At 32.3% G+C, this 26,849-nt stretch overlaps 1 protein-coding gene across 1 annotated transcript in view; it reads right to left on the bottom strand.

Annotated features, from left to right (window-relative positions):
- The window catches only part of LOC110107295, an 89,472-nt gene that overhangs the window by 60,843 nt on the left and 1,780 nt on the right, over positions 1 to 26,849 (bottom strand). The window lies entirely within an intron of this gene.

The raw sequence follows: 26,849 nt of genomic DNA, 5'->3' as shown, positions 1-26,849 counted from the left end.
TAGGTCTAAGTCCACTCTTATAGCATCCTATAAATATCTGGCATAAGTCCGCTCTTACAAAGCCATTCTCAAAGTTTGGCTTAAGTACCCACTTGGTGGCATCCTAACCTTCGTCCCGAAGTGAAGTATAAGTATCCCAAGCGGCATCTTCTCTTCATTAAATTTTTAAATGTATAAATATGATCCTCTATGGTTAGGTATGAGTCCCCACACTTAGGCTTCTTTTCCAAATGATCATCTGATCCTCTGAGGTTAGGTGTGAGTGCCCACATTTAGGCATCATTTCCTCACGATCATCCATTAGAGTTGGAGAACTTCCCTCGTGGCACCATCCTAGTATAAATTTTAAATCTTAAATTTGATCCTCTATGGTCAGGTGTGAGTCCCCGTACTTCGGCTTCCTTCCCATATGGTCATTCAATCCTCTGAGGTTAGGTGTGAGTCCCCACACTTTGGCATCATTTTCTCACTATCATCTGCTAGAGTTGGAGAATGCCCCTTATGGCACCATCCTAGTAAAACTTAAAGCTTAAACCTTCCAAGATTAGATACAATATATTCCATAGGCTATTCCCTTTTCTTAGAAGACCCCCTCTAGTTTTTTGAGTTAGGTGTAAGTGTCCACTTGGTGGCATCCTTCCTTTTGAATTAGAAAGAAGACTTTAGTCTTATCAGAATTATATTCAAACTCTTACATTAATATCAAACCACATTCAAATCATTATATCAATTACTTTGTACCATGATTTTAAATCCATCATTACTGTCATGAACTTTTAAATCAATTCAATAAACTTAAATCTTTCAATCAATCAGCTCAAATCTTTATAAACTTTGCATTTTGATTTTTTATAAAAGACAAAATCTTTGAAATTCATATATTTAAATCTCCAACTCCAATTTTGGTTCTAGTTGATCGTTTTGGTCAACAACAATACGCATGATAAACTTTGGCAAGTTTATCATACCTATTGAGGTCCATTTCTTAACCCCATTATTCGAGGTTAATTTTCTCGAAATCAACTCTAGCACCTAAGTCTTCGTAGCCTAGTATAGATGTCCACCCCCATAGGATTTTCCTTAGGTGGATACCCACTGATGTAATGCTAACTCGACCCCATGATTTGAGCCAAACTAAACCAGAATCAACTTGTCTCAAACTGGAGACTTTGCGATATGAATCGACATGAAACTAAATCAAACTAAGCCAAATCGAGTTCAATTTAAATTACGATAGCCCCGATTAGCCCTAATTGACTTGTCACGAGCCAATCAAAATTGAATTGATATTAAACGACCCAAAAATAAATAAATTTGAAACCACCTAGATTAAAATTTCAACTAATTTTGTTTAAATTAACATAATAATTCTATATATTTTAAAATAATAAAAAATGTTAACATTTGAAATTTTCTAAATTAAAAGTAAAATAAGTTTAATATTCTATCCTAATGAAATCAAATTTTAAATTAAAAATAATAATAAATATGGCTTTAGGAGGAGTTATGTCGAATCCCTCTCCCCTCCCCACAATCTCTCTCCCTCCTATTTCGGAAACCACCCGAACTCCTCCCCTGTCGCCCTAGTGTAGTTCGCGAAATGACCTCCCAGGCTCAGTCTCACTCTAGTTCATGAAAACTCCTAGCCCCGTTGGTCTCTACAGTTTGCAACCCCCTCTCCGTCTCCCTCCCCGCCTGTGAGTTCTGACAGACCACCTAGCCTATTAGGGTGCTGTTCTGTCAAGAGGATGTTGTATAATCTCTAGAAAAAATGTATTTTCTATTCCTGATTTTAAAACTGTTTCATAATCATTTTATGCATTCGAGCCAATTAGCATGCATTGCATTAAAGACAAATTAAAAGAGTCTAAAAATTTTAATTGCATTCTGATCTCAAGCATCAGTCACTCTACATAAGTTGAGGGGCCAATTGGAATATATCTTAGATGTCGGCCCTCGAATCCTTAAAACTTAAATAATTTCCCGATTCATATTACAGAAAGAGATCGAACACATGGTTTTAAAGCTCCTAGGTGGTTAGTTGGCTTCTCAATTCAGGCCGGGGCAAGTCCAAATTTGTATTTGATTAGATTGGCTCGAGTCACTACATTGTTGTACCCAAATTAAATTTAGGTTTTGAGGCATATTTTTAAATCTTAAGTCCTCACCCTCCGGAAATATAATCTCAAATTTTTAATAAAATGCCAACTCAAACATAAAAAATTCTCCCCTAAAAAGTAATGGCCAACATAGGATAGACTGAGGTTGCATATGAGCTTCTCAGAATTCGACACCTCCTATTTTTCCTCCTTTAACTCGTTAAGAACTTTTCAACATTGAGCTTTCTCCTTCAAAATTTCCTATTTCTTTCCTTGTCTTCTACTGTGTAATCAAATGGAATAAAATCGCTGCTTTAATTGAGAGTTTTTCTTGGAGTACCCCTCCTAAGATGTAATTAACTATAGGGGCTTGCCTCTATAGAGATTTGAGAACTCCAGAATAAAATAAACCTTATTTTATTCCTATAAAATAAACCTTATTTTATTCCTATAAAATAAATAAGGGAAAAATCTTTGAGAATGCAGATGCCTTTTAAAAAAAAATCTCATTTCTGATTTTAGATATGCTTGTAGAATGTTATTATTATCTTTTCAGATAATATAACATTCTACTTGTTATATTCAATCTTAGAAATGATTAATTTTATAAAACTCATTCTTATTTTTAGATGTATTGAAGAATGTTATGTTCATCTTTTAGGATGATATAATATTCTTCTTGTTACATCTAATTAAAAGAATGAATAAATTTTCAAAACCCTATTTCTATTTTTAAACACACTTTATAAAATTGCATGTTCATCTTTTGAGATGATATGATTCTTTGAACTGTAATGGATCATAGAAATATCATTTTCTAAAATCATATTTTAATATTGAATTCATTATAGAATATTGTGTCAGCCTCCCGAGACTGTGTTTTATTCTCAATGTAGTATTAAATTACAAAATAAGAGAACACCAAATCTGTGTGGCGGCATTAACAAAATTTTTCCCCCTCAGCAGTAGCCTCGTCGCTGAGGCTTTTAGCTGCCAAAAATTTTTTTAGTTGCTAAATTAGTGACCACTAATTAGTATTGGTCGCTAAAATTGTATATTTTAGTGACCATTTTTTTATGCTAATCATTATTTATTTGGATGATATTTAGTGATTTTAATTTTTAATTTTATTTAGTACATTTTTTCAATAGCGCCCAAAATAAATGTTTGTCACAAAATGATCAATCAAATAAATCACAAGCCGCTTTAATTTCATGAAATGTTGATATATATATTTATAGATATCAATTTTGATGATATTTAGTAAAATTTATTGTTTGTCAAATTATTATGCCTTCGCTACAACATTTAAGATCAATCAATCACTTCTTGATATTGTCATATCTAATTATTTCTCATTAATTATATACATAAAATTCATAATAAGGAATTAACATTAATTTTATTACCTTGAGGTAACAAAAATTAAAAGCATTGAATAAAAAAAAATTCATTCATCAATATAACAATAAGGATTTGCTAAGAAAATGAAAATTGTATTCATTCATATACTTTTAAAATATGATCCATCAATTAAAATACAAAAATGTGATCTTTGAATTCATCAATCATAAAATCTTAATGTTTACAAAACAATCAGCTAAAACATCTAGTTAACATTAACTTTTTTATAACTTCTATGCAAATAAATAAAAAAATTACAAAATTATTTCTTTTTCCCTTCTCATATCAACTCTATCAAAGACAAATCCATAACAACCTTTAACCTTGCTAACTCCAATCTGCAAAAAAGATTTAAAAAAAAATGAATAGCTATAATAATTAAAAGTCCCCAACAATTATTGAAGCAATTTTAAAATTGAATGTTGAACCTCAACAAATATTGCAGCAGAAAGAAATGTTCAAAAACTAATTACAGCACCTTTTTGTTGAGGCAGAGAAATGAACGATACATTTTAAGTTTCAATTATACTTATCTTAATTTTCAATTCAGATTAAGAATAATTAACCTAAAAGCAATCTTGAAATCTGAAGAGCCAATAGATCAAAATGTAAAAAGGATTAAACATTAAAAGTGACAAAATAAAGACAGGTAATTGACAAAATTAATATTTTACTTGATAAAATGCTGCACTCGAGCTGCTTGGAAGAATATGGAAGGTTAATGTTTGGATGCAAACATAAGGCAAAATAAACAATACGCAAATTTTCCCAAATCCATTTAATAAATAGAGCGTCTGCTTACTAAATCCATTACAGGCATCAACCAAGGCAAAATGAATGCAAACACAAATGAACCGTCCTCATGAATGGTTCAAGAAGAGCTACAGCCAACAATGTGAAAGTTCTCTGATACCACTTGAAAGTTCGTTAGGGATGTTAGGCCCTTAAGAACTAGCCCAAGCCTAACCAAGAGGGGTGGGGGTGAATTAGTATTTTAAAAAATCTTTAAACTAATGATTAACAATGCTCAAACCAAAGTCACCATAGAAAATAAGTGCGGAAAATTAAAATGTGGAAGCAGTAAAAAAGAACACAAGGGTTTATAGTGGTTCGGTCAACTTGACCTACGTCCACTCTCCGGATGCGCCCTCCGAGTATTGCACTACAAAAGTGACTCTCCTTTAGCCCCCACAGCTAGGCGGAGAAGCCCTTACAAAAACCTCCTTTTTTCCACCCCCGCAAGGCAGAGAACCCCACTCGTTTTGCTTCCTTCTGAAGCAGGCAGAGAACCTCGATCAATCGCTGAAGCTTACCTCTCCCAACCCTTTCAAGGATAAGAGACTCTAGTGGAAGAAGAAGTGGAATAATGCTTGGAGAAACCCTTGTGAATCTCCCTCACAAGCTCCCCCTCAGAAGATCCTCTCTCTCTCTCTCTCTCCTCTAGGATTTCTCAGGTCAAGACAGCAGTAAAAGACATTCAAAATATTGAATAATAGCTCTTAAATAGAAGAGCCTCAAAAGAGCTCATTAAGTGCATGTTGCTGACCTTATCATCCAGGATGATAGTTATATCATCCTGGCCGATCAGTATAAATCACAGAAGATCGGCCAGACAATCGCTCTGAAAAATAATCTGGACGATTCAAAATTGGCTTGATCGTCTAGGACGATCTTACGATCGTCTCAGACGATCAGTTCAAATCAGAGGAAAACTGTCCAGAGCATCGCCCGAAATTTGAGCTGGCCGATCTTGATCTTCCAGACCATCACCCAGAATTTGAGCTGTTCGTTATTTATCATCCAGGAGCAATTATGGTTTTTTAAACATATCGTCCTGGCCGATATTACGATCATCCAGGGCATTGTGATCATATCAATCATCCTTAATTTCTTCCTTAATTGCTAGATTAATTTAGGCATAATTGTGATCTATCATCCAGGCCGATACTAGATCATCCTGGATGATTTCTAAAAATATAGAATACCTAAATAGATCATGGCGGCTCATTCTTTCAGTTTTGAGCCTATCATCCTGGCCGATACATATATCGTCCAAGCCGATTAGCTAATTGCGACTACCTTAATAATGATTCTGATTAGGGTTTCTGTTTTAGACCCGATCGTCCAGGATGATAAAAATATCGTCTGGATGATGTGAGTAAAAATAGAAATTCTAAATCAGTAAGAAAAGAATCACTCAAGTGTGTGTGTGTGTGTATGGTTACTTAACATCAGACACTTCCAAGATTACAATTGACTCAAGAAAGGGAAAAAGAATGTTACAGATTGACTCAATCCTAATTTACCCAATCTTGAGCTGGTTCTATTTGTCGTTTCATCTCTTGGCCCTGAAATGTCACTAGAAAAAGGCAGTCGTATTATTTGCTATCATCAAAACCATAATTCATGAAACTAAATTTGCAATAATCTCCCCCTTTTTGATGATATTAAACACTCCGATGATTATTTCAAAAATAGCAGTGTAAAAATAGAAAGGCTTTCAAGATTCAGAATAAAAGTTTAAATATACAAACCTACTACTCCCCCTTTTGACATCTCAAAAAGGAGGAGGAAACTAAGAAATAAAGTAAACAAACCTTTTTTTTTTGTTTTTTTGATAAACCAAGGCTTGAGAATGATGTAGTATGCCATGTGATTGATTTTAACAATTTGTAAGTTAATTAGTTAACAACATCAAAAATAAAAAAAATGGTAGAATATACCATCATGGTTACCCTTAGCTCGGACTTTCTTTTAGGGTAGAATCATCTTTTGAAATCAATGATCTAACTCAAAAATTCAATTGGATATGAAAAAATGATCCGTTTACCACTTGGTTTCAGAAAAAATATCTTTATAGAATAATGTATCAAAAAAATTTGTCACAATCGCAAAACAATCGAAACCAAGCCTTTGATTTTATCAAGTGATATATGAAAACTTCTAAGTTTTAAAAGATTTGAAAAGAGAAGAGAGCTTGCTTTTGGGGGGCTCATTTTATGCCTCTTGTCAATTTGAATGGCACTTTGCGCATCTTTTGATTTTTAATACACTTTGTGTATTTTTTTTTTAATTTGGCGTTCATTGCGTATCTTTTGTTTTTGGCATCATTGACTATTTTTTTTTTTCATTTTTGCAAGCTACATTCTCTTTCAAAATCTCTTCAATAATCTTAGTTGTGAATATATCTTCTAGATATTAGGGAAGAAAAACTCACTCTCTAATATAGGGAAGAACAATCAACAAAACATAATCAATAATCGTATGAAGAAATGCAATGACAAGGGTAACGAAGAATCTTGATGTGACATAAAGACTTTGATCATTATAAATACAAGATATTTTTGCTGTAGCATTATTAGAAAAGATCTTAATTGAATACTCCATTCGTTAATTTGAGATAGACTTTTGATTAAAAAATAAAACTGTGCCACTAAAATAGGTTAGAGAAAGAGATACAATCAACGATATATTTTTACCCTTAAATAGATTAAGAGATGTAAAACATTGACTACAAATTTTTAAAAGCAAGGACAAGGCATACGATATCATTTCTGAGATGATTTTGAAAACCAAATCTAAAATAAAAATAAAAACACAACAATCCAAACAAAAACTAAAAAGTAAAGCAAAGAAGAAGAAACAAAAAAAAAAGAGAAAAAAGAAAAGCAAAAAGAAAAAAAAGAAAAAGAACAAAAACAAAAGAAACGCAAGTAAAAAGATCAAGTTCATGCATTTATGTCAATCACACCCAATCTGGTCCTTAAAGAGCTGAAAGTGTCGAAGGCCAGTGGTTTAGTAAAGATGTCAGCCAGTTGATTTTCAGTTGTCACATAGTGTAACTCAATGTCTCCCTTAGTCACATGATCTCTATTAAAGTGATGCCTAATGTCAATGTGCTTAGTCCTTGAATGTTGGATAGGATTTTTAGAAATGCATATGGCACTAATGTTGTCATAAAAGATTGAGATGGTGCCTACAGGTAATCCTAAATCCAATATCTGTTGTTTCAACCAAAAGACTTGGGCCACACAACTTCCTAAGGCAATGTACTCAGCTTCAGCAGTGGAAAGTGGAACAGAATTTTGCTTTCTACTAGACCATGAGACCAAAGATTATCCTATGAATTAACAAGTTTCAAAAGTGCTTTTTCTATCTCAAAAGAAGTGTTGTGCCTAGGATACCAAATCCCTAAGCTTTGGGTCCCTAAAAGGTATCTAAGAATTCTCTTAACTACAGTCAGATGGGATTCCTTAGGGCCAGCTTGAAATCTAACACAAAGATAAACATTAAACATTATATCAGATCAGCTAGCAGTCAAGTAAAGTAAAGATCCAATCACGCCTCTATACTTCTTCTGATCAACAGATTTACCACTTGGGTCCTTATCCAACGGAACACTAGAAGTCATGGGAGTATTAATCGGCTTGACTTTATCCAACTCATACTTCTTCAAAATGTCCTTTATGTATTTTGATTGATTTAAAAAGGATTCTTCTTCTAATTATTTTATGTTAAACCCCAAAAAGTAGGACAACTCTCCCATCATATTCATCTCAAACTCTCTACTCATTGTTTTAGAGAACTCATCACCAAGTTTCTTATCATAAGATCCAAAAAGTATGTCATCCACATAAATTTGAACAATGAGCAAATCATCTCCAACTTTCCTAAGAAAAAAGGTGGTGTTCATGCTCCCCTTAACAAACTCCCTTTCTAGTAAGAATGTGCTAAGCATCTCATACCAAGCTCTGGGTGCCTGCTTTAAACCATATAAAGTCTTTTTTAATTTAAAAATATGATTTGGAAAATGGAAACTCTCAAATCTTGGGGGTTGTTCTGCAAATACATCTTCTTTTATTTCCCCATTTAAAAAGGCACTCTTGACATCCATTTGAAAAAGCTTAAATCTTTTATAACAGATAAATCTAATAACACTCTAATGGCTTCCAATCTAGCTATAGGGGCAAAAGTCTCCTCAAAGTCTATCCCTTCTATTTGATTATACCCCTTAGCCACTAATCTTGCTTTATTCCTAACCACCACTCTAGAATCAGTCACCTTGTTCTTAAAGACCCACTTTGTTCTAACTACACTTTGTCCCTTAGGTCTTTCTACAAGTTCCCAAATATCATTTCTAAAAAATTGGTTCAATTCCTCCTGCATGTCTAAAATCCAAAACTCATCAGAAAGGGCTTGGTTTATGTTGGTGGGTTTAGTCATTGAGATAATGGCATAATGGTTCACCTCCTTCCTAAGTCCATGTCTAGTCCTAACTCTATTAGAAGGGTCTCCTAAGATCAAATCCTTGGGTGACTTGTAGAGTATCTCCAATCTCTAGGCATGGTGTGAGAAGGTCCAACCCTTTCCTCCATATCTATATTTTATACTCCTTGGGTGACATCTCCTACTCCTTTAGTGTTTTGGTGACCTACTCCCTTCTCCAAAATTTTTACTCTAGTGGTAATCTCTCCAACATCATCATCATCCTCAACTCCAAGCTTCCTAGGATCAAACTCATCAAAACACTACATGTGAAGTCTCTTCCACCATCAAAGTCCTCTTATTAAACACCCTAAAAGACTTCCCAACACTTGAATATCCTAAGAACACTCCTTCATCAGATTTTGGATCAACTTTTTCCAAGTGAGACTTCCTATTATTGTGAATGAAAAACTTACAACCAAAGACATGAAGGTGAGAAAGATTGGGTGTCCTACCCTTAAGGATCTCATTGGGAGTCTTATCTAATTTGTCTCTAACATTCATCCTATTCAACACATAACAAGCTATGTTAACCACTTCAGCCCAAAAGTATTTTGGAAGTGAATACTCAGCAAGCATGGCTCTAGTGGATTCCACCAATGTCTGATTCTTCCTTTCAGCTTCCCCGTTCTACTGAGGGGTCCTAGGAGCTGAGAAGTTATGGCTAATCCCCTTGTCCTCACAAAAATCTCCAAATCTTTCATTTTTAAACTCTCCCCCATGGTCACTATGGATGGTCAAGATCTCACAACCTAGCTTTTTCTAAATCCAAGTAAAAAAAGGTTCTAAACTCCTCAAAAGACTCATTTTTGTATGAAAGAAATCTAGTCCAAGTGAACCTCGAGTAGTCATCAAGACTTTCCCTCCCAAGCTGGTAATGCTAATGGGTCCAAACAAATCCATGTGAAGGACTTCTAAAGGTCTAGAGATGCTAATGTCGTTAATGGGGTGAAAAGTGGAGTGGACTTACTTTCCTAATTGGCAGGCATCACAAAGGTGGTCTTTGGAAAATTTCAATTTGGGGACACCTCTAACTAGGTCTTTTTGGGTCACTTTCCTAAGGGTTTTCATACTAGCATGACATAATCTTCTATGCCACAACCATGAATCATCAACCACAGTTTTTAAGCAAAATGATGCAGCACTTTTAATGTTATTTAAATCAAGCATGTACACATTATTGATCCGCTTTTTCTACAAAATAGTATTGTTACTTAAACTCATAATGCATGAATTAGCAAAAAATTATATGATGAAGCCCTTGTCATAAAGTTGACTGGTGCTGAATAGGTTGTGTTTCAATCCATCTACAAGCAAAATATTTTCAATTATAAGATTTTTGGAATTACCAATTATACCTGCGCCAACCACCTTCCTGGTGGTGTTGTCTCTAAGAGTAACCTTGCCTCAAATCCTGGTCTCTAGTAAAACGAATTGATTGGCATTACTAGTCATATGCCGAGAGCATTCGCTGTCCAGGTACCACATACTCTCACGAGGCCTTTTGTGAGAGCCCAACCTACAAAATTATCAAATGTCAGATATAGGAACCCAAACAGATTTGGGTCCCTTCTTATGAAAAGTAGAATGTAATGCATGTGTGGTATGCTATAAATCATGCACCTTGGGTCTCCACACCCAATGTGTACTATGGTGAACAATGTAGGTGTGTGAGATGTGTCCTAACATGCCACATGAAGAACATCTAACTCCAGGAAAAGGATTTCTTAAATGGTTTGGGTTATAATGCCTCTTCTTAGATACTGCTTTTGATCAAGTGTAGGTGTCATTTGAGTTTTTTTAAGTGTATCCAATTCATTTTGAATCTTCAAGTTAGTATTTTTTAAGACATCATTATTTATCCTCACATTTTTCTCTATCTCTTTAGATTTCTTTAAATCATTTTCAAGTGAGTCGTGTGAAACTTTTTATGAATCATGCTCTTCAATTAATTCAAAATGCTTTTTATTTAACTCATTAGATTCATCAAGTAGAGCCATATGATTTGAATCAATTGTTAAGTGATCTTTAGTCAAAATTTCATGTTTTTTTTGTAAATTCAAAAATTCCAGTTTCAAGCTAGCATGTGTTTTCTTAAGTTTCCTATATGATGCATGAATTTTTTCAGAAACTTTAAGGAGTTGGTCGCAGGATAGTTCACATACCTCTTCTTGATCAAGATGATCATCTGCCATTAAGCAAAAGTTTATTCTTTCATCTTCAGGTTCAGTCTCCGATGAATCAGATGCAGAATCCGCCCAAAATGCCTTTTGAAGTCTCTTTTTGTCATTCCTAAACTTGGGTTTCTCCTCACTCCTTTCCTTGCTTGTGTGAGTTTTAAGTATAGGGCAATAAGCTTTCACATGTCCAGGCTTCCTGCATTCATAACAAACCATATCATTAGTACTCTTAAAATTTTTGTTTCCTTACCTTTACTCAACTTTTGATGATACTTTTGCTTCTTCCTTAGAAAGCTTTTGAATTTTCTTGTGATTAAGGCAAAGTCATCTCTTTCAGACCTGGAAGAGTTCGAGTCCGTATTGTTGGCCTTCAGTGCCACTGTTTTCTCCTTTCTTTTCTCACATGCATCAAGATTTCTTTGATTAATCCCTTGCTCGTAAGCAATGAGTGATCCAAGTAAGTTATCAATCGAATAAGTGTTCAAATCCTTAGATTCAGTGATTGCAGTGATTTTAGCATCAAAGGAGGAAGGCAAGCATCTTAAAATTTTGTTCACTTTTTCATAGTTTGAAAGTTCTCTTCATAAGGCATGCAAAGAAGTTACAATTTTAGTAAACCTTATATATATATATCAATAATTTATTCAGAAGGTTTCATACAGAAATGTTTGTAGTCATGTAAGAGAATATTCAAACAAGATTGTTTTACTTCATTGGTTCCTTCATAAGTAATGCACAACCTATCCCAAATCTCTTTACTAGTAGAGAAAGTAGAGACACGCATGTAATCCTTAGATTTTAAAGCACATAAAAAGTAATTCAAACACTTTGCATTTAATTAAGCTAAATATCTTTCATCAAAAGTCCATTCAATAAAAGCCACTTCAGTTTTAATTCCATTAATTTCACGAGAAGTTGGAGAATATCCTTCTTTAATAAGCATCCACATGCGATAGTCAGTTGATTGCAGAAAAGTAGACATACGAGTTTTCCAAAAATCAAAAGGAAGGTTGTTAAATAAAGGAGGTCGTGTAATAGAATATCCTTCAGTTGTATTACGATTCCCAAAGTTAACCATGGATAAAAATTCAAAAAGTTTTCAAACTCAATTTTTATGAATCCCACTTTGATACCACTTGAAAGTGCTCTAATACCACTTAAAAGTTCGTTAGGGATGTTAGGCCCTTAATAAGTACGAAAAATAAAAATGCGAAAGCAGTAAAAAGACACTAGGGTTTAAAGTGGTTCGGTCAACTTGACCTACGTCCATTCCCCGGAGGTGCCCTTCTAGTATTGCACTGCCAAAGTGACTCTCCTTTAGCCCCCATAGCTAGGCGGAGAAGCCCTTACAAAAACCTCCTTTTTGCCACCCCCGATAAGGCAGAGAACCCCACTCTTTTTGCTTCCTCTTGAAGCAGGCAGAGAACCTCGATCAATTGCTGAAGCTTACCTCTCCCAACCCTTCCAAGGATAAGAGACTCTAGTGGAAGAAGAAGTAGAACAATGCTTGGAGCAACCCTTGTGAATCTTCCTCATAAGCTCCCCCTCACAAGACCCTCTCTCTCTCTCTCCCTCTCTCTCTCTCTCTCTCTCTCTCTCTCCTCTAGGCTTTCTCAGGTCAAGACATCAGTAAAAGATGTTCAAAATGTTGAACAATAGCTCTTAAATAGAAGAGCCTCAAAAGAGCTCATTAAGTGCAAGTTACCGACCTTATCGTCTAGGACGATAGTTATATCGTCTTGGCCGATCAGTACAAATCACAGAAGATCGGCCAGACAATCTCTTTGAAATTGATCTGGATGATTCAAAATTGGCTTGATCGTCCAGGATGATCTCACGATCGTCTCAGCCGATCAGTTCAAATCAGAGGAAAATTGTCTATAGCATCGCCTAGAATTCGAGCTGGCCGATCCCGATCATCCAGACCATCGCCCAGAATTTGAGCTGTCTGATATTTATCATCTAGGAGCAACTAAGGTTTTTTAAACATATCGTCCCGGTCGATATTGCGATCATCCAGGACGATGTAATCATATCAATCATCCTTAATTGCTTCCTTGATTGCCTGATTAATTTAGGCATAATTGTGATCCATCGTCCATGCCGATACTAGATAGTCCTGAACGATTTCTAAAAATATAGAATATCTAAATAGATTATGGAGACTCATTCTTTCTAATTTGAGCCTATCATCCTAGCCGATACATGTATCGTCCAGGCCGATCAGCTAATAGCGGCTGCCTTAACAATGATTCTGATTAGGGTTTCTATTTTAGACCCGATCATCCAGGACGATATAAATATCATCCAAAATGATGTGAGTAAAAATAGAAATTCTAAATTAGTAAGAAAAGAATCACTCAAGTGTGTGTGTATAGGGTTACTTAGCATCAGACACTTCCAAGATTACAATTTACTCAAGAAAGGGAAAAAAAGAAAGTTACAGACTGACTCGACCCTAATCTACCCAATCTTGAGCTGATTTCGTTTGTCATCTGATCTCTTGGCACAGAAATGTTAGTAGAAAAAGCCAGTCGTATTGTTTGCTATCATCAAAACCATAATTCATAAAACCAAATTTGCAACACAATGTATCTCCCTCAAAATAGTGCAAGCGTGATGAAATCAGAGGGAATTGAGGAAAACATTCACCTCCCTAGTGGAGTTCAAAAGTTACCTAAAATGTCTAGATCTAAATGAAGCAAATATAACAGAAAAATGTGAAAATCCTTTGATTAGTTGGAATAATAACCCTAAAACAAATAAAGGTGGCATTAGAACCTTATGAAAATACCATAGATACAGGACTAGCAACCACAAGTAGCTGTAAAAAATTAAATCAATGGAGATACAAATTCTTTTGAGCTCAAAAATAGAAGTGACAAATTCCATAAGCTACCAATCGATCTAACTCATCAAACATAAGTGAGGAGAGGACCAACTCTTATCAATTCCCCTAAATCCATATAAAATTTAGTTCCCAAATGCCATTTAACTCAAGAGTAGATGTGAGAGAATAGATGGATCTTAGAAATGATTCAGTTGCAAAAACAAAAATTCTTGTTATTAATTAAGTAGATGGATGTTGCTTCTATTAACGAGACTAGATGGATGTTACTTATATTAAGCAGATGCTTTGGGATTATAAAATGCAAAAGATTGACACAAAAATTATTAAAGAGAAGCAATGATGGGGGAAAGAAGAAGAGATCTGAGTATCTAACCTCTTTCAAATCTACTCGGTGAAGGAGCCCTTGAGAACCATTTGGGTCAGAGTGTAGGGAAGCCTCGTCGACAATAGTTTTCCTCTAAAGTTTTCCCTCTGTAAAGCAATAAAGGGAAATAATTTTGAAATCAGCTGTGGCTGCATTAGGTAGTTGCAGATTCAATTAGCGCAGGGGAGGAGATTACGTCGCTAAAATAAAACCTAGGCGGGCGGGAGGAGATGTCGTTTCTAAAGCAAGCCAAATGCAAAAGCGAATTTAGGCGGGCTGGGTAGGGGAGAGAAATATAAATGCTAGGATTTATTAATTTTTTTTCTCCCATTAATTTATCAATGTAATGTTATTTAAATATTAGGTTACTAAGTAAAATATACTTTATATTTTTTTATGCATAAATTAACAAATATCTCATCTTAAAATGATTTATATTTGACTTCATCAATTCATGGCTCAAATTATAAATTATGATCTATATTTATTTCAATAAGATATGTAAAAATATGACTAAATGTTTAACATTATATTTAATAGTATCTAAACTTATTTTTATCATATATATTTAAACTTTGACAATAGAATTATCAATAAAAAGTTAATTAATGATATTTTTAATTAAATTAAATATAAAATACATAAAATAAACCCTTAAATAACCTAAACTCTTGAGCATGAATAAACTTATCTCTTAATGAATTAGACAAATTAATTTTACTTACAATTAGATAAGTTAATTTGATGGAAAAAATTTCCCTCTTGTGATTGAGTTATTATATGTCATTTATTTAATTTTTACATAACTTCAGTTAAGAAAATTAACCTAGCTTCAATATGTGTTATCAAAATAAGTATTAATATAAGCACCTTTAAGGCTATAAGAATTGAATGATTCATCAATTGAATTGTTTTTAATATATTTGTAAGATTTGAATAAAACATCCATTAGTATATCTAACTTTTATTTAAGAATAGATATTTGTACAATGGTTGTTTATGGAATTTTATTTAGTTAGTATTTACTCATTTAAATAAAAAAAATTTAGTTATTAAACTAACTTATTTATGAAAAAATTATTCTATGAATTATGAGAGAAAATTTGCAGCCAATTCTCTTTTTTGGCAACTAATATCATGCTTCATATAAACTTAGAGGCCATTTTCATCTTTGATCGCTAAAGTGTATTTTTAGCGTCCATTTTTTTTAGTCTCTAATTTTTTTGACGCTAATAATATACTTTATTAATTAAGTATTAATTTTTAAATAGATTTAAAATTATAAGAAACAAAATTTAATATATTTATCTTAAAATTTAATTGAATTTAAAGTATTTTTATTAAATATTTTTAATGTCTTAAATTATGAAACTATTTAAATGTTTAATCAATACTTAATTAAATAATAAATTAAATATTTTAAAATTCAAAATATCATTTTAAAATGTATTAATTAAATCAATATGATATTTGCTTAATTATTTTAAATTGAAACTTTATTTTAATATTTAGTATATCTCAAATAATTAAAATTCATAAAATTGAAACTTTATGGGGAGGTGATTATTGAACAATCATGTCTTGATTGTTCACTAATCGAATTATCCATAGTTTATGCTATTATTACTCTTTGCATATTTAGAATTCACACACTTGCACTTAGCTTAGGCTCTCATAGACCTAGGAATTAATTGTGATTGTGTGGTGTTCTATACGTATATGTCAAGGGTTAGAGTGATATTGATTCAAACCTACCTAAAGGATAAAATTTAAGGACCTATTTAGATAACTTAGATTAATTTTAGAAATTAAAATATATGTCCAATAGAATTAAAAATTTAAACATTTAAACTTAGTGACATCTCCAGCCTTAAGAAAAATTCTCACTGATTTTTTTTTAATCATTAAGCCCATTAATTAATTAAGTTTAATGCATTAATTAAGCCTTAAAACTTCCAAAAATTCTAATAAATCAAATTTAAATTCAAAAATTACATATAATACCTCAAATTGACCAAAATTCAAATCTTAACTCAAGAAAATTAAAAGCCCTTTTATTTGACATCAAATTTAAGTTTAATTTAATTTAAAAAAGTAATATTTGATTAATTTAATTAAATAAAATTAATTAAAAAATTCTAAAAAAAACTAAATACTAAAAACATCTCCTTAGAACATTGCTAATCATTAGAGGATATTTCAAGAAGTTTGGAGTTCATTTGGATTTAAACCTTTAAAACCCCTCTAATTAAACAACTTTAATAATTCAAATAAATACTCAAACTTCTAAAAATTATAACTAATTCCAAAAAAAATTAAATTGAGCAAACTCAAAGGCATTGGACTCCATTTTTAGATCTAATATTTATTAAAAATATCAAACCACCATAAATAATTTAAATTCAAAAAGCCAAACATTTAGTCAACTCTAAATTAAAATTTAAGTCAAAACTTTAAAAATTTATAACTAATTGTAGAAAAATCCAAATCCAGCAAACTTATAATCTAATTACTCATCTTCAGGCCTATTATTTAAGAAAAATATTAACTTTTTAGAAACCAATCTTATTCAAAAAGTTAATTTTTTAACCCCTTTAATTAATGCATTTAAATAATTCAAATAATTCCAAAAATTTCAATATTTAATTTAAAGATTTAGAAAATATTAATTCAAATTTTAAAATAGTAATTAATAAATCTTAATTAAAATTCATCAACCTTCAAATTTTAATTAATTTAATTTACTTAATTATACCAGTTTCCACTAGGTAATCCGGTCCTACGAAGCTATTACCTTAGCCCCAAGAAAGGTAAAATAAATTTTATGGCCCCGATGAGCAACAAAGGTGGTAGCCATTTAACTTTAAAAATACATCTTCAAATTAATTCTAAATCATTAATATTTAAACTTTAATTAAAGCTTCCCTTAAACCTTTCAACCAACCAGAACATAAAACAACTATAACTAATTGCCCTATATATGACATATCCAACCCATATATCCTACCACACACACTTTAGATGATTTACTAGGCGACCAATTCTAGTCTTAGGCTAGGCTGGTGTTTTACATTTCTACTACTTGCGTGTGCTAGGTTTTATGGTTTTCACTACATGGTGGTTGCTAGCTTTGACTAATTGATTATTTATTTAATTCCAAGCAATCTATATATTGATTTGATGTGCATTAAATTTATCCTTAGGTCATGGATGATTTTAAATGCTAATATAATCTTATGCAGGTGATCATTCTAATACAAGATAATTTAAAAAATAAAGGGAGCAAAATAAATCAAGCTTTAAAAATGCTAAGTCCCCCTTTAAAAATTAAAAGAACATGACCAAGTATTGCTGGTTTGAGTATTTTAATTTCAATACATAACTGCTTGGGATTTTGATTTAATTGTTGACTATTTAGGATAACCCTGCAGGTTGTTTGAGTCAATACTTCTATTTTAATTTTCAGATGTAATTTGATTGTATTTAAGTTGTAATTGAATTGCATTATAAAAAATACTTTGAGATGGGATGTTAAGCATCAAATTTGGAATCCAAAGAGGAAGGGACATCCCTTAGGGGAGAGTTCCTCTCCATATGGAGATCCAAATTAAGATGACTTTCAAATATCCAAAGGGAAAAAAGAACGCCCCTTTCGAGGGGGAGTTTCTTTTCATTTGGATATCTAGACCTGACGGATCCAAGGTACCCACAGAAGGACGAAGAAGTGAAGACCAAGAAAATTCTCATTCTCAAAGTCACTTGTGTCTTAGGATTAGAAATTCAGGCTTGTTGTCAGTGGTACCCGGCCAATTTACTTTTCCTACAGACCTTGAGTTGTAATATTAAGTGGCACTCAACACATGGACATTCAATTTGATAAATTTAAATGATTTTATTTATATTGATTATGCAGTAAAAATGACATATTTTTCTTGCTTTATTTCTTACATGTCGTATTTTATTTTTGCTTGGAACTATCAAAGGCTCGTGAGGGTACGAACAAAAACTTTCTACTTTAATTAAATTAAAAATTTTAAGCTCATATAGAAACTCTATGATTTTAAGAAATAATTTCGGATAGCCAAGAGTCTCATGCATTCATATTATTACTTTCTCTACCTTATTAGGCACCTCCCAGTCTGTGAATTCTAGTAGGCCACTTGACCTATTAGGGTGCAGTCTTGTTAAGAGGATGTTATGCAATCTCTAGGATAAAACCTATTTTTAAGCCTTTTTTAAAACTTCTTCATTCAAATTTAAGCATTCATTGAGTCATCAACATACATTACATTAAATACAAATCTAAATAAGTCTAAATTTTAATGCATTTTATTTCATGCTTCATAATACCCTACATATGCAAAGGGGCCACTGAGGATATTCTCTAGACATCGGCCCCAACTCTTCAAACTTTAATCAACAAGTTTTACCAATCTTTCATCAAAGATTTGATTCATGAATTTTAAGAAACTATGTGGTTAGCTAGCTCCCCAATCTAGGCCAGGGTAAGTCCATATTTGCATTGCATTATTTAGGTTCGGGTTACTAATTTTCAATGCCCAATTTAGACTTAGGTTTTGAGATAGGTTAAGATTATAAGACCTCAAACTTCTAGGAATATAATCTCAATTTTCTAATAAAATTGATAATTTAAATGTAAATCTCCTTTAATTCAGAATTTAAGCCCAACATAGGGAAGGCCGGAATGTTTTCTAAAATGTTTTAGAATCTTATACACCTCCTACTTCTCTTCCGTTGATCTCCAAAAATAAATGGTTAATCTTGATCCAATCCCAGTTAAATTTCCAATCCTCGTTCCTTTCATATCAATCCTTGAGAATTCCAAGATAAAATATCTACCATTATTTTAACCTAGACTCTTTGTAGGAAATTTTGGTTTCTTATGATGTAATTAACTAGAAGTGCTTGTGATTGTAGGAGATTTAGAAACCTAGATTAATTTTTCAAAACTTCAATTAATTCTCTTTGGGAAAAATCAAATTCAACGATCATTATCGTCATATTCAAATGACTGATAATAGATGATATTTTATTTCCCTATTGTTATGGATCTATGGCTTATGATTTTGATGATAGCAAACATTCTCTGTTCTCTATAACTGTCTTATGTACTAACATTTCAGGTCCACACAATCAGACTGCAATCTGGAACCAGCTCAAGATTGGGAAGACTAGGTCTGTGTCAGTTTGTAATCTTTTTCCTTTCTTGAGTTTGCTGTATTTGATGTGGCATCTAATGATTTGTAACTTGGAAGATTTTCAAATGTGCCCTAAAAGATTTCTATTTTTGGTAACATCGTCTGGGATGATATTTATATTATCCTGGACGATCTGACAAAAGTAGAAACCCTAATTAGGGCATCCTCATTAAAGCAGTCATCTTTATGCAAAACACATCGTCCTGGACGATTTTGTATCTGCCAGGACGATCAGCTCAATTCAGCAAGAATCTGCCGCAATATCTACTTAGGAAAATCTTATTTTTGGATATCATCCTGGTATATCGGCCTGGACTATAAAATATCATCCAGGACGATCCAGGATAATTTTTCCAAAATTTCTCAGGCAGTTTTGGAAAGCAATTAATGGGGATTTGTGTAAAAAAGAGGTTATTCTACTTTTGATTTAAAATCTTTTTCATCTTTTAAATTAGTTTTTGAAACTAAATTTTTTATCTCCCAACATTTTATTTATCACATAGGAATCTTTTGCAAGTTGTTGAATCTAACTCATAATTTTCTTAATCAAGAAATTGGCTTTGTCAATAGGATGGATTTACTTTTGTTTTTTAAGATTTAAGAAAGGTAACATATTCAAAAAAAAAATTGGCCAATGATGCCAAAAATAAAAGATGCGCAAAGACGCCAAATTGAAAAATAGAATACACAAAGTGTATCAAAAGATGCATAGTGCGCCAATCAATTGTCAAGAGGCATAAAATGAGCCCACAAATTTTAATGCTTACCATTCTTGTACTTCTTAAAGCTTATGAAAACTCTTGATATTTTTGATACTTAAGTTTGAAAATCTTGATTCCTGATTCAACAATTCATGCATTAATCTTCTATTAGATATATTTTTTGAAAGGAGTTTTAAGAAATTACTGTTTCTTTCTCTAATTTGTCTTACAATTTAGATATTGAATTAAAAAGTTTTTGAGCCTTTTTAAAGAACTTGAGTTTGGATTAACAAAATTTTGAATTTCTAACCTTTTATCTGGATTACGCGTATCCAATTCTACTAAGTTTTTTATTAAAACTAAGAGGTAACTATCTCATTTTAAGAAAATTTGTTTTTTTTTCACCAGATCAGGAAATGTTTTTTTGTCTTTTGGTCGTTTTGTTTTTGTTTGTGCCTCCTCTCTTTTTGATAATGTCAAAGGGGGAGAACGTATTATTGAATTTTTGTACTGTTATCGTGTTTATATCTTGTTTTCAAAAAATTAAAAAACAACAAAATTATTTTCATCTCTCCTATTTTTTTAAAAGTGTTATTCTAGTAAGGGGGAGATTAGGAGAAATTGCTTTCTTTTGAAAATTCAAATTGAATTATTTCCTGTCATAAAAAAGGGAGAGATTGTTGCGGATCTATGGCTTATGATTTTGATGATAGCAATCATTCTTTATTCTCTATAACTGCCTTATGTACTGACATTTCAGGTCCACACGATCAGACTGCAGTCTGGAACCAGCACAAGATTGGGTAGACTAGGTCTGTGTCAGATTGTAATCTTTTTCCTTCTTGAGTCTGTTGTATTTGATGTGGCATCTGATGATTTGTAACTTAGAAGATTTTCTTTTGTGCCCTAAAAGATTTCTATTTTTGGTAAGATCGTCCTGGACGTTCTGACAAAAGTAAAAACCCTAATTAGGGCATCCTCATTAAAGCAGCCGTCTTTATGCAAAACACATCGTCCTGGACGATTTTGTATCGGCCAGGACGATCGGCTCAATTCAGTAAGAATCTGCCGCCATATCTACTTAGGAAAATCTTATTTTTGGATATCGTCCTGGTATATCGGCCTGGACTATAAAATATCGTCCAGGATGATCCAGGACAATTTTTCCAAAATTTCTCAGGCAGTTTTGGAAAGCAATTAATGGGGATTTCATCCGGGCCGATCGCAAGATCGTCCGGGACGATTAGACATCATCCAAGTTCTTTTCAGGGTGATATTCAGGATGATTTTTCTCATATTTTAGCTAATCGTCCAGGACGATATACCTATCGTCCTAGATGATAATGGCGACAACTTGCATTAATGAGCTCGTTTTGAGAGCTTCTATTTAAGCTATAGCAAGGCACTTTATAAGTGTCTTTGACAGCCATTATAGCATCGTTCTTGTGGGGGAAACTTGAAGAGAGAGCTTGAAAGGGAGATAGAAAAGGGTGGAGTTTGAGAGGGAGAAGATCCTGTGAGGGGGAGGAACTCAAGGGAGTGTGGCGGAGGATCCACACAGTTGCTCTAGCGAACTCACACCTTAGTACCATCGGATTCAAGGCTTGTCTTGAGGTAAGTTCACTAAAGAAGAAGATCTCTTTGGTGCCAAAGGACCCGGCGACTCCGCCGCACCGGGGAAGGTGGAAGTGATTTTGTAAGGGCTTCTCCGCCTAGCTGTGGGGGCTAAAGGAGTGTCACATTTTTAGTGCAATACTTGGAGGGTCCCTCCAAGGAGTGGACGTAGGTCAAGGTTTGACCGAACCACTATAAATCCAGTATGTTCTTTTCTTATTATTGCTTCCGCATTATTTTTTATTGTGGTGAATATTGGTTTTGGATTGTGTTTGTTTTAAAATATCGATTCATCTATCTCATTATTAGCTTTGGGACTAGTTCAATAAGACCTAACATCCCTAACCAACTTTCACCTATGAAGATATGTCATCTTACTATCATAATTTTGATTATGAAAGTAATGATAAGTTATCAAGATTATTATAATCAAACACTCGATCAAATAATATTTTGACCCTCTATGGTCATATGTGATTCTTCCTTAAGTTTGACTATGATAATTAGGATGAACTTAAAGTTTTATAATTCAAACCCATTAGGAAATGATATCTTTACCTCCCTAAGAGATATATTATTCATTGTGACGTGTTTGATTTCAAAAATTAAATTCCAAAAATTACATTCTCCCAAAGGAAATTAATATTTTTTAAAACTCAACTTTTTCAATCAAACATTTACATATTTATTTTTTTACTATTCTTGCCACTGAATTATTACTGCTACTGATACAGACATCAATACTATTTGATGCTATTTATTCATTATACAATAAGCATGTGATATACTAAACACGTAATATACTGATTTAATACTGATATAGAATAATTTGATAACATGTGTACACTCCTATATAATTTTACTACCTTGATATGATTTTGAAAGTCTTCACCGATGATTTGGTTTTACTGCTTTATATGATCTCTCTACTGATTGATAATAGTTATACGGATATTGCTTTATATATTTGACACCCGTACTAATTTATTGGCTTTTATACTATACTATTTTTCCATTTATAACTTTTACTGCTACTACATATAAGTTTTACTATTTCTACATTGATTCAATAATCATAAGAATACTAGTGTAATAATTTGATCCCTGACATGTATATTACTCCTTTACCGTATTTTGAATTTAGCTGTAGGTTTGGTGACTTGATGGAATTTTTAGCTCATTATATATGGTTAAATGATTTCACGTAGTGCAGAGGATTAGGAGTGTGAAGACTGGTCATGATTCCTTCAGGTTCAGGTTCTTTTTATATTAGCTATTCTTTTGTACTTAGGACATGATAGATATATGATTATTATATATATTCTGAGTATTGTATATGATTTTTGGTATTAAATACAGATGTATATATTGATATTTTTAATTGAAGAATTTATTTCTGCTATTTATTTCTGATAGATGATATTATGTAATTATGGTTATTATTTATTAAAAGATAAAAGAATAATTCTTCCAAATTAGATTCTCGGGCACATCACATTCTCCCTCTCTGTTACACTCTATATTGATTATAGGGGGTCAAATAGGGTGTTAAACAACCATTGGGTCCCTCTTTAGACTACACTTATGGTCAATGGCCACCGCTAGACATCGCTTGCCATCACTCATTGTCAACCACCACCACCACAATCGCTCCGTCTATGGTGAACCATCACCAACGACCATTACGTGTGAGGTTTTCAACAATTTTCCCTTTCTTTTGATTTTTTTCTAAAGATATGATTCATTATATGATTTGTGTGTTATAATATCAACACCTTATAAATTTCTTTATGTTTTATCCCTAAGCTACTTTTTTCTTGTGTAAATGGGCTAATACTCCTCTAAGCTTTTCTATTAAAGGACCTTGGTGGATCTCTTGGTAAGAGATTCAGTTACTATAAGGGGAGAACTATTTTCTAATCAAGCGTTACTTAAACAGTATGGAAAGAGTATTTCATATCAGCATTTCTTTATACAAGTTATTTTATTTTTGCATTGGAATAACCTTTTAATGATGGCTCCACCAAAAACACTTTATTTACATATTCTTGAAAGAGTAAATAGCTTCATGTTTTATGAAAAAGTAATGGGCAAGGGAATGCTTATTGTGTCCCTATAAGTTCATATTCAAATATAAATCGTTAGATTGGAGGAGTTGAGGACTAAATATTTCAATTTCAAATTTTAATTAAAATAAAGTTAAACTTCTAATTTAAAACTTTAAATTAATTATCCTGATTTAAAATTTAAATTACTAATTAATTAAAATAAATCAAAACCTAATTAATTAAACTAATTGATTTAAAATTAAATCTTTTAAATAACAATTAATTAAACTTAAATCTTTAAAATTGAGCAACCAATTTAACTTAAATAATTTTTAAAATATTAATGAACTAACAAATAAATTTTAAACTGAACAAACAATGCTTACTCTTGGCAAGCAAAACCCAAACTCCTAAAACTAAGAAAGCAAAAACCATAATGAAAAGCTCCAAAAATTCTAAACTAAACCTCTCCAACACCGAGCAAGCACTACAAGAAAAACGTCATTTTTCAGCGGTATTTTCTGCCAGAAAATGACTAAAATCCGTAATTAAGTTGTATTTTCAACATAAAATTTTTCAACGGCAATAAACTCTTCAAAAAATAAACACCGATGAAAAAATTTCTCTAGAAATATTTCTAGCGGAAAAACTATATCGAAAAATATTTCTGGCAGATTTTTTGACGGAAATTGATTAAAGAAAATTAAATTATTCTTATTTAGCCCGAGCAGGCCCGCTGCCAGCTCATGAACCATGTCGCAAGCCCTCGCACTACTCGTGAACCAAACCCGTAACCCCGCGCTCATCGTTCGTGAACCAGGCCCGCCCGGTCACATAAGAACTCCGCACGCTCTTAAACTATGCCCCACCCGCATGCCGTTGCCCACGAACCCGCGCTTGTGACTAGGCATTCCCATCGCCTGTGAACCAAACCCGCTCGCAAACCCATTTACGTGCACTCGCTTATGCCTACACGAGATTCGAACCTTGCCCCTTGTGTAAACACAGTGCCTATCCATTAAGCTTCAGTGTAGACTTCTGTCTTATAAGTTACATTTTTTTAATTTAAATTATAATTTGTAATGATATTTTTTAATACATTATATGTTAAGATTATTTTATCTATAAAACTAATATTTATTAGATTAAATATTTAATTTATTTGAATTAGTTAATTTAACCATAATAATAATTATTAAAATTATTTAATTATTTTAGTTTTATAATATTTAATTTAATTTGATAATAAGTTTTTAAAATACTTAATTTAACTTAACCACATGATAATTTTAAATATTTATAATAATTGTTTTTCAAAAAATTTTAAATTCCATCAGAAATTTATTTCAAATCTGACGGAAACAAATCCGTCAGAAAACCCATCAAAAAATTTGTTAGTAATCCATTGGAGATATTCCGCCAGAAAATATGTTAGAATTTTTGACGAATTTATGTCCATCGAAAATTCTGTCGGAAATAAGCATTTTCCCTTTATTGAAATTCCATCCTCTAAAAAGCTCTAGCTGTTGGAAAACTTTGCAGTTGCAAGCTGCAGCTCCTGTATCAACTATCCACGAACACCTACAAAGAAGTAGACGAAAGTCAGCGTAGGTAAACAAAATTAGTACTTTAAAGAACAAAACTAGTACTAGAAATAACAGAATCGATACTAAAATAAATAGGTACTAAAGTAGAATTGGTACTGAATAAACAACGCTACTAAAATAAAAGACAAGCTACTGAAGTAGGAAAGCTATGAGCACTACTATGAGCAAAACCATAATATATTACTAAAAGCTAGGGTAGAAGGCACTAGTGTTGGGTGGTAGGGTGTGTAACTACTCTTAAGTTAGCCTAATAAGCAACTACTAGCTAAATCAGGGCTAGGTTATAAGACTCACCAACAGACTACTTCCAAGGGAAGTCGTAAGACCTAATTTTACTTAAAATTAAATAACTAATTAATTAAAATTCAATCGGCTAATAAAAATATAAAAAGGAATGAAAAATAAATAATTGATTAATTATTTTAGTTTCAATTTAAAATTGTAATTAAAATAAAGTTAAACTTTTAATTTAAAATATTAAATTAATTATCCTAATTTAAAGTTTAAATTACTAGTTAATTAAAATAAATCAAAACCTTATCTAATTGAACTAATTAATTTAAAATTAAATATTTTAAATATCAATTAGTTAAACTTAAATATTTAAAATTGAGCAACAAATTTAATTTAAATAATTTTTAAAATATTAATGAACAGAGCAATTAATTTTTAAAAAAATTTAAACATTTATTAAAATTTCTTTTAGATTAATTAATGAAATTAATTCATATTTTAATAAAACACATTAAAAATATAGAAAAAAATGTTAACATTAAACAACCTAAAATAATACACATTAAGAAAAACCAAAACTCTTGAAACCCAGAAAACAGAAAACAAAATGAAAGCTCCAAAAATTCTAAATTAAACCTCTCAAACTCTTGGCAAACACTACAAGAAAAATGTCATTTTTCAATGGCATTTTCTGCCGAAAAATGACTAAAATTCATAAGTCATTTGTATTTCCAACATAAATTTTGTTGATGGTAGCACACACTTCAAAAAACAAAGACCAAACAACAACAACAACAACATCAAGTTTTTATCCCACTATGTGGGGTCGGCTACATGAATCCTTTTCTCCATTGTGTCCTGTTAAAAGTCAAATTCTTGTTTAAATCTAATAAAGAAAGATCATTTCTAATATTTTCTAACCAAGTCTTTTTAGGTCTACCTCTACCTAACTTAACATAAGTCAAATCTAATACCTCTACTTTCCTAATCGGGTCATCGAAAGGTTGTCGTTTTATGTGACCAAACCATCTAAGGCGACTCTCTCTAATCTTATCTTCCACTGGAGCTACTCCAACGTATATTCTCATTTCGTATCCTATCTCTATGGGTAAAGCCACTCAACCACCTAAGCATCCTCATCTCTATAACACTTAACTTAGTATTATGCTTCTCTTTTAATGGCCAACATTCAGCACCATAAAGCATTACAGGTCTCACAACCATCTTATAGAGAGCATGGGAGAGAGATAGAGAGAGAGGGAG

Source organism: Dendrobium catenatum, unplaced genomic scaffold (assembly GCF_001605985.2).
Source record: "Dendrobium catenatum unplaced genomic scaffold, ASM160598v2 fragScaff_scaffold_115, whole genome shotgun sequence".
NCBI classification, from domain to species: Eukaryota; Viridiplantae; Streptophyta; class Magnoliopsida; order Asparagales; family Orchidaceae; genus Dendrobium; species Dendrobium catenatum.
Note: the sequence above shows the minus strand (reverse complement) of the source record. Positions and strands in the feature narration are given on the sequence as shown.